At 40.4% G+C, this 15,488-nt stretch overlaps 1 protein-coding gene across 5 annotated transcripts in view; it reads right to left on the bottom strand.

Annotated features, from left to right (window-relative positions):
• Positions 1-15,488, bottom strand: part of Spidr (scaffold protein involved in DNA repair) — a 253,452-nt gene that overhangs the window by 65,419 nt on the left and 172,545 nt on the right. Inside the window, exons 1-2 of one of the 5 annotated variants that reach the window (XM_035444758.1) lie at positions 12,285-12,613; positions 11,678-11,802 (exon numbers count right to left, since the gene is read on the bottom strand). The exons of the other annotated variants lie outside the window; for them this stretch is intronic. The gene's annotated coding sequence lies outside the window, so the exon portion shown is untranslated. Of the gene's footprint in view, positions 1-11,677; positions 11,803-12,284; positions 12,614-15,488 lie in introns of those variants that run through there. 5 annotated transcript variants of the gene reach the window in all.

Genomic DNA, 15,488 nt, shown 5'->3' with positions numbered 1-15,488 from the left:
GAGTGAGATAACCCCAAACCAGAAAGACAAATATAGTATGTACTCACTCATAAGTGAACACCAGACATAAAGCAAAAGATTCCCAGCCTACAGTCACTACCCCAGAGAAGCTAACCCTCTTTCAGAAACAGATGGAAGCAGATGCAGAAATCCACAACTAACCAATGGGCCAAGTCCCTGGAGTACAAGTGAAGTGAGGGAGGAGCGATAATATGAACAAAGAAGTCAAGTCCATGATGGGTAAACCCACAGAATCAGCTGACCCGAGCTAGTGAGAGATCACTGACTCTGGTCTGACAAATGGGAACCTGCACAAGACCAAATTAGACTCACTTAATATAGGTGACGATAATATGATTAGGACAACATATGAGGTCACTGGCAGTGGGTCCAAAATGTAACACTAATGCACAAATTGACTTAGTGGAGTCCATTCTATATGAAGAGATACCTTGCTCAGCGTAGACACAGGGGTGTAGGGGTGTAGGGGTGTAGGGGTGTAGGGGTGTAGCGTTGCAGCGTTGCCTTGGTCCTGCCTCAACTAGATGATGGAACAGACTTAGTAGACTGCCTAGGCAAGGCCTTAGCCTCTCCTGAGAGGCGATGGGACGTTGGCGGGGGTGGGGGAGTGGGTGGTGGTGGTGGTGGTGGTGGTGGTGGTGAGGAACGGGAGGAGAAGAGGGAGGATGAACTGGGATTGGAATGTAAAAAATAAATTAATTTAAGAATCCAGTTAGGATACAGTCCTATATTATCTCTGCTGTTCACTCCTAACCCTGGAGCATGATGGATGGAGAGTCTAGTGGCATTTTTCTGGAGTGTGGGTGGAGACTGTTGATTCTCAACCACTTATTCTCTTTCCTCGGTTTTCTTTCTTCTGCACTTTCCGGGTGGCAAGGTGAGTGTAGGACAGAAGTCAACCTTTGAGTTGGACTTAGTTCCAAAAAGTCAGGAAGACTTCCTACTGTAAATCCGAAGTGAGCTGGAGGCTTCCAGTTTCAGCACAGGGTGCCTGCCTCGAAGACACCTGATGTTCCACAGCTCTGGGCATTAGTGGGAAAACAACAGCTCAGAGTGTGGACAGTCAGGTGATGACTGTCCTTAAGTGCCATACAGGACAGGCATTGTGAAGAATAAGGGGTAGCGATATGCAAAAGAAGCTCCTAAATTTCCTCAAGAGAAGGTCTGGCTAGTGTGTCATGGTAGAGATAATGTAGAAGTGATCCTGGATACTTCCAATTACAATCTGAGTTGGCACATTTCAGACCATTCCATTACTGACAGTGAATAGTGCTGTTTACTGGATTAAGATTGAGGTGGGCGGTGGTGGCACACGCCTTTAATTTCAGCACTCAGGAGGCAGAGGCACGGGAAATCTCTGTGAGTTCAAGGCCAGTCTGGTTTACAGAGTGAATTCTAGGACAGCCAGGGTACAGAGAAACCCTGTCTCAAAAACCAAAACCAAACAAAGACTAGATGTCTGGCAGGCTTTCAAATGGTAAATATGTATACCCCTCTCCTTCCCATGCTGGAGACCAAACCCAGGGCTTTGTATATGCTAGGAAAGCTTATATCACTGAGCTAAATCCCTGCCCCACTTTTATTTTATTTTCATTTTAACATTATTGAGGAGCCAACATCTGCATTCCTCTCACTCTTTTTGGAAAAAAAATGCATCAAAGATAATATGAATATATATAGTGACATACCATTAGTTTTCAAAGCATTCCTTTTTTTTCCAAATCAGTGTAGACACACACAGATCCTTGCAGAATGTGTTATAGTCCATAATTATCATTATTTTATGTTCAAACTGTTCAAGGTATAGCTAATCAGAGCCACTTTTAACCTAGCTCTTGTATCCTTTTAAGTCCTTTTTTTTTTTTTAGAATTATTTATTTTATTATGCATACAGTGTTCTGTCTGCATGTGTCCTTGCAGGCCAAAAGAGGGCACAAGATCTCTTTACGGATGGTTGTGAGCCATCATGTGGTTGTTGGGAATTGAACTCTGGACCTCTGGAAGAGCAGTCAGTGCTCTTAATCTCTGAGCCATCTCTCCAGGCCCTTTTAAGTCCTTTCCTTATTACTTGTTTTTGCATGTCTCTCTCTCTGTTTTTACATATGTGTGAGAATGTATGTGCATGTGTGTGTAGGTCCACGGTTGATATTGGAAGTCTATGATCACTATCCATCTTATTCATTTGAGGTGAGATCTCAGTTGAACTCACAGCTCATTGTTATGGCTAGTTTAGCTAGCCTGATTATTCCGGGGATACCCATCTCTGCCTTCTGAGTGCTATAGGTGGGCTACCATGCCAATCCAGCATTTATGGGCGCTGAGGACCTGAACTCTCATCATCATGTTGGCACGACAGGAACTTTACTTAGTAGGCCATCTCAACAGCCCTTTTGAGATAGGGTCACACATTGTAGCACATGTTGGCCAACAGTCCTCCTGCCTCAACCTTCCACACACTGGGGTAACAGGCATGAGCCATCATGCCTCAGTTTCTTGAGAAAGTTTCACTAGCCAGAGCTGGCCTCAAACCCACTGGGTGGCATTGGCTGGTGTTAAGGTTGTTATCCTCTTGCCTCAGTCTCTTGAATGCTTGGATTACAGGCATAAACCTCCATGTCTTCTTCTTCTTCTTTTTTTTTTTTCAATCTTTTTCTTTTTAAATGTTTTTAGTTGAAACACAATTACATCACTTCCTCCCCTCCCCCAACCCTCCCAGCTATCTTCCATTGAATCCCTCCCTCCTGGTATTTACAAATACAATAAATATAACCCTCTGAATCCTTTTTGTTGTTGTTGTTGTTGTTGTTATTTGTGTGGAGATAGTTTCAGGGCTGATGACTGTTTCTTGGACAACCAATAAGGGGACTCATTCCTGGGAAAGCCAGTTCTCCTGCCAGCAGCCCTATTTACTTCTGCTTCTTTGTCTATGGGCAGGACCTTGTGAAATTTCTTCCTTTCCATATTAATGTGTCTATTGCCACTGTCCCCATCTTTTTATGCAGCCATTTCTAGGAGAGACTGCTACACAGCAAACTTCCTGGTATTCTGGCTCTAATAATCCTCCTTGATGTTCCCTGAGCCATAGCTGCAGAGCTGTGATGCAGATGTACGTGATGGGATCGGGTTCTCCATGATCTGTTGATCTCTGCATTATGTCCAATTGTGGTGTGGTCTCTGTCTGTTGTAAAGAGAGGCTTCTTTGATGAGAGGCAGTAGCTACACTTACCCAGAAAAGGTGGCTAAAATACCATCCTTTCTTTTCCTTGTTGCCCACATTCCGTGCTGAAGCCTCATTTAATATTTTATCTTATCCAAACAGAACCAGACCCTTTGCAAAGGAGCCCTGGTCTCGCCCAGTATTTAGAAGTGAATATTTCTTTGCCAGCTGTGGTTCACTATTGATCTAGAATCTTTGAGTAGGTAGAGCTTGGCAAAGTGTTCACATGAAGTCTCTCACACATATCAATACACATTTACTTCTGCTTATCCACTCCATGCCCATCTGTTTTGAAAACCACGAGTTATAAACTACTTCTAATTCTAATTAAATAGATGTTGAATTTTGTTTTCACCATTTATAACTCACAGCTCCCTCAAATTCAGCATGTCCAAAATGAAGTGTATCTTCTCAGTGCTCTCCAGTTCATTTCTCTCCTGAATTCTTCATCCCAGTTAGTGTACCAGCATCACCTTGTTAGCCAAATCTTAGAGTTCGTCCATACCCTTCCTTTCCTCTACCTCTAATCATGAACAGATTACTGTATTTTCTAATTACACGCCTGTACCAACTCTTTATCAGCTTGCCCTCATGAAGGAAGTAGAGTCTTTTCTTCCTCTATTTGTATTTACAACTACTTTCTCCTGTGTTCCAAATTTCTAATCACCATGAAAGACAAAAATAAGTAAATAAATAAATAAAATCCAAAGGCCTAGTTTCCGTTTTCATGACCAAATCTCGATTCTACACATTCTATACACAGGCGTCCTTGCCACTCTATAAACTCACTCACCGAAGCCCGGCCCCATACCCTCCCATCCCTGTTCTTTCCTGCCATGATCTTCCCATACACTTGCAGGGCTTGCTTGTTCATCTTCTTTATTGTTTTACTTATTTTCTTCCATGGGACTGAAGAAAAAGTTGATTTTAAAGTACATAATAATAGCTCTCACTTTTATTCCTTTTTTCCCCCTATTTGCTGTGAATCTTCCTCAAAATAAGGTCAATTTCAACAGCACATATTTTGTGTTTTTTTTTTTTAAATCTTAGTTATGGGTTGTCACCCTTTTTCTTAGAAATCTGTTATACACATAGTAGGCACATGATAAGTATTTGCTGAATGTAAGCTTTAGCATGGTTTTCTTAATCATACTACACAGAGCTGAGTTCTATATAGTGTTATATACCATAATCAACTAAACAATTCCCCCTATACAGATATTTAGGCTACCTCTATCTTCCCATGCTACAAGAAACACTGCTACCATGCAGAGGAATATGGTCTGCATGATCTAAAGAAGAAATCCCCTTAATTAAAATTAACTCTAAAAAGTGTGTCCCATTGGTTTCTGCTTCTAAGAGCTTGATGTTACTTATCAAACAGTGCCCGGAACATCTTTCCTGGGTACAATGCCTGGCCTTCATAGCCTGACCTGTTCTGCAAGGTCATACCTAGTCTGGTTCCTCCAGCTCATGGTCTCTTGGATACCTCCCTCTTACTAGTAAGTCCCCAATTTTGGCTCCCACCACTCAATCTAGTACTTCAAGGCACCTTTCAAGTCTCCCTCTCCTATGATACCTAAGAACTATACAAACTTCTGCCTAAAATGGGCTCTGAATCTCTCTACTTCCTACTACTTCCCTGTTAGAACTCTAAAATAGGTCATCAGCCTGACAGGTCTGGATCTCTGAAAGGTCTGGCCTGTTTTCTGGTCCCACTCTTGTACATTTCATTTGGTCTACAATAGCCAGAACAATCTCTTCAAAGCATGAACCAGATACCATCTACAGCATACTGAAAATCTTGAAGATACCTCATCATCTATAGAACAAAAGCCTACATTCCTGTGCTGCCTCTGTTCCAAGCCCCTCTGTCCTGGCTTCCTAAAACCACCACATTCCTGGTACATAAACCAGAATACACTCATTGAACACACCATGGATGTTTATATCTGTAGCTGTTAGGCTCTATGCCTGGGACATGTGCCTTCTGCAGTTTCTCATGGCTGTTACACCTTACAATTAGACTCCAGCTAAAAAATCTTCTTAAATTGCCCTGAATGCCCATTTCCAGGTAACTGTGGCCCCCTCCATATATTACTCCACACGACAGTGTTATTTCAGATAGTAGTAGTAAATGTTGTGTAAGAGTTCAACGTTTAGGATGGCCACACCATCTTCCAAGTGCTTTGTGGGGGTTGTCTTGTTAGCATACATCATCTCCACTGAACAGACAGCAAAAGTAGGGCCTAAAATAATTATTTCCACATTCACATAAACACAATCTCTTAGCTCTGCTCCAGTGGAAAGAAAATGAAGAGTATGCCTTATATCTTGTTCTCTGTTCTATGCATTTAACCCTACAACATAACCTACCTAAGTTTTAAAACACCCTATAAGTACTTAGAAAACAAAAAGTAACATGAGCATCCCCATCATCCTGGGAATATTCTCTCCCTGAAAACCCTCTATGTGACAGTGGTACAGTTTTGACACTCTGAAGGAGAGAGAGCTGTCTTCATCTTCCATTTGCATTTATGCTACTTAGTTGTCTGATCCAAACCTTCTTGCTGGGTGTGCACATTTAACCTGAGATCCTCGTGGCTTTTCCTCATTGATTATTCTCACAGGACTGGCTTAATAGCTGTGTATCTAAGCATAATTGTGAGATACAATCATTGCTACGGACCACTAACCAACCAGTTTTCTATCCCAACTGTTAGCCAGGACAGACTGAAGGTGGTGCCCACAGGTTCACCACAAACAGGAACACCACACTCCAAACCTTTGTCAACATAGTGCTTAGAATTTAAATACTGTAATTAAAAGCATCTACATGTTATCCACCATGATGAATGAGCTCAAAAGAAGTTACATAGTTAAACAGAACATATCATAGGGGAAAAATAACCATTATTGATTGGAAAGGATATGTTGCTGTACAAAGTCATAACGGCAAACAAACAGATTGTAACTTCCCTGATATAGGAGGGAATAGCTTTCTTTTTTCTTTTCTTTTTTTTTTTTTTTGAGACAGGGTTTCTTTGTGTAGCTTTGGAGCCTATCCTGGCACTCATTCTGGAGACCAGGCTGGCCTCAAACTCACAAAGATCCACCTGCCTCTGCCTCCCGAGTGCTGGGATTAAAGGTGTGCACCACCAACGCTTAGCTGGGAATAGCTTTCTAACAGAATAATATCATACATATTAGAGCTCATAGAATTCCGAGTTTTCCAATAAAAATGATTTTTGTTGTGTAATATACACAGAAACTATTCTTTTTTTATTTTTATTTTTATTTTTTGAGACAGGGTTTCTCTGTGGCTTTGGAGGCTGTCCTGCAACTAGCTCTTGTAGACCAGGCTAGTCTTGAACTCACAGAGATCTGCCTACCTCTGCCTCCCGAGTGCTGGGATTAAAGGTGTGTGCCACCACCACTGCCTGGCCACACAGAAACTATTCTATGACTAAGGGAATTTCAGCTTTCTCTAGAATATAAGGTTCATAGGTATAGAACTATGAACAGAATAGTATAGAACAGAAACAGAATCCTGTACTTATAAATCATTCAAATGTTAGTATTTTCCATTAAAGTAAGTAGATATGGGTTACAGCTGAATTTGGTAAAAATCCTATGCATGCCATGTGTCTCATGTATGTGCCTGGTGGCTGCAGAGGTTAAAAGAAGGTGTCAGATTCCCTGAAACTGGAATTAGGGATGGTTGGAAACTATACTTGGGTACTGGAGACTGAGGCTGGGTCCTCTGTCAGAAGAATAAGGATTCTTAACTGTTATGAGAACTTTGCTGCACTAAAGTCTAACGTCCAATGGAGACAGGCATTGGTTGGAGAGGTGGGGTTCACATTCAGCTGGTAGGAATGGATCATGGAGCTCCCTGGTGGACTAGGGAGAAGGGAAAGAAAAGCCTCTGGAAGAAGAGGTGGGGCTAAGAGGTTGCAAGGCCCTTTAGAGCTGGGAAGAGGACAGTGGTGTTCTGTCACAGTTGGCTGCAGTTATCTCAGGTTTTATCCTTAATATATATTCCCCAGGTTTTATTTTTAATAAACAATAAAAGAAATTACAATACTTAATCATTGTGCTATCTCTCTACGAAATAAAGTTCTTCTAAAATATTGCAATAGGATCTTACCATGTATCCCTGGCTGGCCTGGAACTTCCTATGTAGACCAGGATGGCCCTGAACTTACAGAGAATCTGCCTGCCTCTGCCTCCAGAGTGCTGGGATTAACAATGGTGTGCCAGCACTCCCAGCCTACACTCAACTTAAAAAGTGAAGCATCAGATGTGTTCTTGTAATTTTCAGATGTTTATACACTATTGCAGTATTCTATGTGTAAGGCGCTGATTGCAAAGACTGACACTAGCAATAGTTTTCAATGTAATAGAATAAATTAAAAATTCTAGATTAAGTTCACAAAATTACACATACTACAGTCATTATTATGACTAGAGCATCTATTCTAAGAGCTTTATAAGTCTCCAACTTTGAAAACATATCTAGTTTTTTGTACATCTTCTGCCTTTCTACCAAATTGCTTTGTTTATTTACTGGTTTGAGTAGATTTATTAAGGAACAGTGAAAAAGAACTCTAAAGAGTGGGAGGAGCTACAAAGGAAGAATACTACCAACTGGATTTTTAGTGAAAAATTTTCATGCTAGATCAGTTCAAAACTTTTTCAGTCTTTGCTAAACTATTATCTTTTATTAATGATACAAAAATACTTTTTTGATGTGTATAGGTGTTTTGCCTGCATATATGTCTGTGTACCACAGTTTGCTGAATGACTGTGGAGGTCAAAAGATGGTAATCAGGTACCCTGGAACTGGAGTTACAGATGGTTGTGAGCCACCATATGGGATCTAGGAATTGAACCTTAGTCCTCTAGATTAGCCAGTGATCTTAAGCACTGAATCTAGTCTAGCCCACGTGACATTTTCTGAATAAAAACTAATACCACAGAAGCCACTGTTCATAGCAGGCCCCACAGAACACAAGGGGACTGCCTCACCTTGAATTTGCTGATGACCTCACAGGAAGCAAGAATGTGCCAATTTTTACCCTAGTAAGTCACTGTTGCTCAGCTACCATGTCCCTTAAAAGAAATTACAGCTATGAATGGAGACTGCTCATGTTGGGTCCATGCCAGAATTGAGGCTCAGAATAGATCTGTGACAGTTAGAGCTCATAACACAGTTAGATCCCATCTCCTTAAGAGTACTGGCTCTCTGCTTTCTACCCAGCCTACTGGATTATATTTCTGTTCATTACTGGCTTGTCTCCCTGGTTCTTAGACATACTAAGCTGGGAAAGGGTATTACACTCAGGGCCTGGGGACTTAGTGGTGGCCAAATAGTTAGGTTTTGTTTGGGTTATCGTCTCCTGAGATTTACTCTCACTTCATTAGAGGGTGTGATGGTTTGAATGGAAATGGCCTACATGTACTCATTCATTTGAATGCCTGACCTCCAGTTGGTTGAACTGTTTGTTTGTTTTTGTTTTGTTTTTCTAGACAGAGTTTCTCTGTGGCTTTGGAGGCTGTCCTGGAACTAGCTCTTGTAGACCAGCTGGTCTCGAACTCACAGAGATCTGCCTGCCTCTGCCTCTGCCTCCTGAGTGCTGGGATTAAAGGTGTGTGCCACCAATGCCCAGCGGTTGAACTGTTTGTTAAGGGTTAGGGGTGTGGGATTGCTGGAGGAGATTTGTTACTGGAGGTAGGCTTTGAGGTTTCATAAGCCCATGGCGAGTCAGATGGCAGTGGTACACACCTTTAATCCCAGAACATAGGTCATTGGTCTTGAGGTTGTTCAGTTTGCATAGCAAGTGCCTTTACCCTCTGAGCCATTTTGTTGGTCCTACTTTTTTTTTTAAATATGCCTCAATAAGTAAATCTGTTGAACTGAATTTTGCTTCAAGAAAGCAGAAATAAATTTATGACTAATCTTACAAAACACACTTAAATATAAAAACAAATCATTTATTAGAACAGCAAGTAGTATACAGCACAACAAAAGATGATTAGCTTTGTTTACTAATAGTTACAATATCTAAAAAATTTTAGAATACACAATTAAATTTAGAATACACTTAATTAAATTTCCCTTTAAATCTTAGTTCAAATCACAGCACAAAAATTCAGGTTCCATACTACTAACCCAGGGTTACACAGTGAAAACCTGTCTTGAAAAATAAACCTGACAACAACAACAATGGAGGCAGACACTCTCACACTTGCACATACCTTTGAACCCCACACAAAATCAGCATTAGTTTTTCGGGATTCACAAGGTAAACATAACACCACCTCCACACTTACATATATATGCGTATGCCACGCAAGTGTGTGCACACACACTTACTTTTTTAGCTTTGTAGGATTCACAAGGTAAACATAACACTCCTACATTTACTTAGTACTGTACAGTAAGTGGAAGACACAAGGCATTAATAAAATAAATACATACTGTTTGATGGTGATGAGGAATGCAATTAGTACAAAGCACTCTCTCTATCTGACCACTGCCACTCTTGCTTTGTAAGTGAAGGTCACAAACACAGAATGAAAACTGCCTCTTACACTGTTGAAGTTTAGGGACCAGTGAGATCCACAGAAGGATAAGTACGGACGCTTTTTGAAAGTAGCTCATGTGATATCCCCCAAAATGCAAAAGTGAAAGGTTACCAAAACTCCAACCTTTTACCTTAAAAAAAACAACACCAGCACACACACACACACACACACACACACACACACACACACACCAATCAGAATAGTTAAATGAAAAACAGTAAAAATACCAGAGGATGTTAAAAATGTGGGGCAACTAGGTAAACTTAATGGTGCTGATAGGACTATAAAATAGAATTGTCAACTGTGGTGAACAGATTATAAAGCCATATACCAAATTTCTATCACACAAATGTTCACAACAGCACACACTGGAGTCAGCCCAGATGTCCTTCAGCATGAGAATAAACTATACCCATCCACATCATGAGACCTACATTTAATGGAGAAAAGCTAGAAGGTTATATATATGCATTCACTAAAATGATGCAATTAGACACCTAGAGAACATATTAATGGGCTGGAGATGGCAGATCTCAACTATCCAATATTTCACTGTGGTGCTATACACACAAACACACATGTGTAACAAAGTACACAGAACTGAACACCCACCTCCCAACAGCACAAGTACAACTTTCTCAAACAGAGGCCCCAGGTTGCAGAGACGGCCTAGTAAGGAAAAGTGGTTTCCACAGAACCTGAATACCGAGTCTGCTCTCAGAATCTATAGAGGAAGGAGAAAAGAGACTTCTGACAATTGTCTATTGGCTTCTATACATGTGCTTTGGGGCTCTCTGTCTTTGTCTCTCTCACAGAGTTATGATGAAATAAATTAAATTAAAAATTAAAGAAACAATACAATGTCAACCCCCTTCTCTGACACCAATGGCAATAAAAACTTTACCGCACACAATCATAGCATTTACTATTTAAAAAATCATGCCAGGCAATGGTGGCACACACCTTTAGTCCCAGCATTTAGGGGGCAGAACCAGGTGGAATTCAGTGAGTTTGAGGCCAGTCTGAGGTCTACAGAGTGAATTCCAGGACAGCCAGGGCTACATACACAGAGAAATCCTGTCTTTCAAAAACAAAAACCAACCAACCCACCCACCCACCACCAACCAAACAATCAACCAACCAAACAAATGATTTCCTCAAAACCACAAACAAACAAACAAATAAAATCACTGTATGTCCTATGTTGAAAAATAACTAAAATCACCACTGTTTTTTTTTTAAACTACAAACATATCTCCCAACACAACCCAAGAATAAGCATCTCTCTGGTTAGCATATTCGCATCACAGCTTTGAGTGCACAGAGAAATCACACATTTGCAGTAGTGACCTTTCAAGCAGGGTGTGTGAGGAGAGAAAGGACTTCTGCAGGTCACACCTCTCAGGTACCATGTGTGTGACTGAAGCTTAAGGCCAGACAGGACAGGACATGCATCCACAGCCTCAGTGCAGTGGCTGCAGCTCTAGATTTTGTTTAAATCAGTCACTAACAAGTATGCATAGTTCTACAGTTAAAAACTTGACCAGAAAGGACTGCCCTCTTTACTTCACCTGCATTAGTTCATGGTGATACATGCTCTCTCATCTTTCTATCTTTCCCCTTCTTTTGTCATTTCATGTTAGTCTTAAAAAGACAGGAAGAAGGTTGGAGCTGAAGGCCCAGTGGTTAAGAGTGTGTGCTGTTTCTTTTACAGGACCAGAATTCCACTCTTAGCATACCAATCTAGCAGCTCTCAAGAGCCTGTAACCACTCTGGGAAACCTGATGCTGTCTTCTGGCCTCCAGGGGCAAAGTGAGTACACTCACATGCAGACACATATATACATACACTTTTTTTTTCTACATCCACAGCAACGAAGAAGGCAGAGGCTGGGGGATAACATGCTGTTCCCTTTCAAGGCCGAGTCCTTCACAAGCAAGAACACTGGGGTCTTATTGAGTTCCTCAAGGAGTCTGAGGAAATAAGAGGTAATGATGAAACACTCATTTATCTCATTACATCAAAATCTAGGATAACTGACTTTTGTCCCAAAATGTTTCTTATTCATCTAGAAATATTATGCTAACAGCAATGTGAATTTACTTAATTGCTGATTACAGAAATCTAGGTTCCATAGTTAGAACCAGATAGATAAAAGCTGACAGATATTTAATTGCTCATGAGGCAAATAAATATATTAGCTGTATTTAAAAATTACCTATAGTAGTGTTGGTTCCCACTACAGTGAATGATGGAGAATAACTTTTTTGTATGTGTGAGTGTGGTCTTGGGAACCAAATCTACAGCTAAGAAAGTGTCTCACTTGTGAGTTACACTCCTAGCCCCAAGAATAACTTTTTAGACTGTAAATGTGAAATAACTTGGGTACCACTTTCATTAAGGCTAACTGCCTCTTGCTTTTGTCAGCATTAATATTCAGAATATTAATACAAACCTGGCTCCATGTTCCATCTCAGCCTGGGATGGGTCTTCAGCCTTGGATTCCTTTAGATGAATCCCTTGGACAATGGGGATCTCAAATTCACTCCTCAGATGATCTTTCTACAACTGCTATGTAGAATGCCCCTAGAAGGCCGGGTACTATATGGGGATTTTGAGTATTCATGACTTCTTCCAAAAACAAACAAACGAAAAAGTTATAAAGCTCCCCAAAGCACTTAGATGTTCTAATTTCTCAGCCAAGTTCCTTCTCTCATTCTAAATAGTCAAAAAAGTTGAATTGAAGGAAATATTCACTGATATTCTGTGGACAAAGTGCTTCATGATTTCAGCCTAAAGAAAGTATAGCATATAAACTAATTATAAGGGAACGAGACTCAGAACAGACTTACTATTTTTGCAAATATACATGATACATACCAAAGGATCAGGCTGGCAGTTCTAGGGTCACACTATTCTATGCATAATCTGAGCCATGAACACAAACAGACACAAAAGACATGTTGAATCAACTTGCTTGTATTTTGAGTTCTGCCAGATCTAGCTTCTGCCTGGGTACCCTGTGTCAGCTCTCAAATTTAGGAAGCCAAACTTTGCCCTTTGTTTGCAAAAGGTGAGATGAAGCAGTAGGGTAAATCACAATATAGGATTCATCATTATTATAACAAACAATTTTCATGTTATGTAATACAAATGTTGCAAGAAAGTATTTCCTGGCCTCACCTCCATTTCTCTAAAAATAGTCAGATCCAGAAGGCTGAACTCATATGTTCCATTTGGGTGCTGGGAGGGGGTATGTGTGTACAGACTTCCCTTTCACATCTGTGACTCCTGCAAAAATATCTGGCAGTACATTCAGTTCTGTGTCTTAAAACTCACAGGGCCAATTCTAAAATAATGTTATAAATGCTCATGGTTATCATCACCTAACTAATCTAAAATGGTAGGTCCTTTAGCTTCTTCAGACCATCCCAGGAAAATGGCTACATTCTAGATTCTGGTCTGCTTAGAAAGACATAGTTTGTCAAGAAACTTAACTTTGAATTTCAGTGGAAGTGATACCTGTGTGGCATAAAAACATACCTTTAATGTATTAACTATACAATGACAGGAGGTAAGATTCCTGAGGATTGTAAAGAAAAGCTTCTTATTTCCATAATATAGATCTTCCTTAAAATCCAAGGGTACTGAGAATCCACACCCTTCCTTAAAAGATGACTTTGGAACAATCCCAGATCAGACCTCAACTCGTTTGCACACCCAGGACAAGACAGAACACTGTTCACATCACAGCAACCCCACTGCCTCTGGGACCTCTGGGAATGGTCACAAATGTGGGTATGTCTCAGCCTCTTCACCTCTGGCCTCTCCCTCTCAACCCCTCATTCCTTTGTCCCGAACTCTTCTCTTGGTGTGCCTAGGCTGCTGGCCACCTTCCTGTTCTAACAGTCTTTATCTTCCCAGTGATGCAGGACTTGGACTTCTCTGAATAAGGATGCAGGTCTGAGTTACAGATCTTAAGAACTAGGAGCAGGAAGATGAGACCAGACACAACATGCTCAGGAAGGTATGACTACAGCTGTGATGTTTGCTGAGTAAGAAGTTAGCATCTTCTTAGACAGTCATATTTACAGCAAAATGAAGTTACTGGATTACTTCACACATTTCTTAACTACAAAGCAGTGTGTAAGTTATGTCTGTCTTTCTGAGAAAACTGGAGCTGAAAGCAACAAGTAACTCAGTGTCGTGTGCTTGTGTCAAGATTCAAGCAGACATTAGAATTTAGAGCCTTTGATTACAAAGCCTAAGTCTCCCCACTAACTTCTACAGCTCTTATCAGAATTCACATTAATTCTTGCTTTCATTGTATACTTTTACTTTTATGCTGTGCTTTTACATTCATTCATCTTCCTTCCAGCAGGGAGAAGTATCCATAGGGAACACAAGTGATGAGTACAGTGTCATGCAAGGAAAGGGAATAAGACAGCGGGAGGGAGAGCACAGGAGCATAGTGGCTGCAAGAGCAGTAACATATAATGATATTATAGATACAGAAAGAATAGAGCTCATTTCTTTGTATGCTGGCCAAAAAATGTAGGGGTAAAGTAAGCAAATAAATTCTGATATAAAAGGTTTCATTTTTATTTTGGTTCAAACCTTGAGATGTGACCTGTTTTGTTAGTGGTCAGGTGCTGAGGATTGAACCTACAGCATTGCACATGGTGCACGGTGCTACCCAACCAAGCTGAATAATTTTATGATTTACAATATCTGAGAGCCAAGATTTTTTGGGCAAGCCTGACATTTCAGAGTCATTTTACATCATGTGGTGAGGACTTGGATGATCTGAAAATTAATATATTAATTAATTAATATGGTATATCTACTAATAAATACTATATGTTAATATATAATACACCATTGTAATTTCATTTCTTTCTGTAGGTAGTTAAAAAAAAGTCCATAGTTAACCTTCCATCATGGTTATGATGTACAAAGTGTAAGGTTAGACTGTACTTGCAACAAAAGCTGAAAATTCCCTCTCCTTGTTGCCAGTACAATGAAAAATATAGAGATGAAGACATCTCCCTAATTACATAGATTAGAAGTTGGCACAGCTGGCTCACAGCAGTGAGCATCTATATATGTGGCTACTTTAGATGTGCTAGCAATAGAGAAAATGGCATGGCTTGCCATGTCAAAATACTGTGTTTGCTTATGTTATATATGAAAAAAAAATCAAGACCTAAGGTAGTCTTTCTACCTCATTAACTTCAAACTGTTTCTGTAGGATGGTCATGGTAGTAGCCAAGGCCCCACTACTGTCCTAACATATGCATTACTAAATTATTTATACTGTTCATGAATGGGGAAAAACATGAGAAAAGTAAAATTTCCCTCAAGTGACTGAACTGAAGTGTCTGCATCTCTTCACACACTGGCTGCCACTCTCAGAGAAAGAATGCCAGTCCTTCTATTTTCACAAATTATCCAATAAGCATTTTTCAAAGGCCTAAGCTCTTTTTGTGAACAATGAGGCTGATTCACAAAATAGGCGAACCCTACAGATTCTTTGCCACTTAAGATATTGGCTAAATTGTCCACCCCTCTTTACGTGCAGTTCTGGCATGGCCAATGGACCCAGGAGTTTGGGGATAGGAGTGTGTCTTAAACAGTTGGGTGAGGCCCTCCACACCTG

The sequence above is a fragment of the Cricetulus griseus genome, chromosome 4 (genome assembly GCF_003668045.3).
Source record: "Cricetulus griseus strain 17A/GY chromosome 4, alternate assembly CriGri-PICRH-1.0, whole genome shotgun sequence".
Taxonomy (NCBI): domain Eukaryota; kingdom Metazoa; phylum Chordata; class Mammalia; order Rodentia; family Cricetidae; genus Cricetulus; species Cricetulus griseus.
Note: the sequence above shows the minus strand (reverse complement) of the source record. Positions and strands in the feature narration are given on the sequence as shown.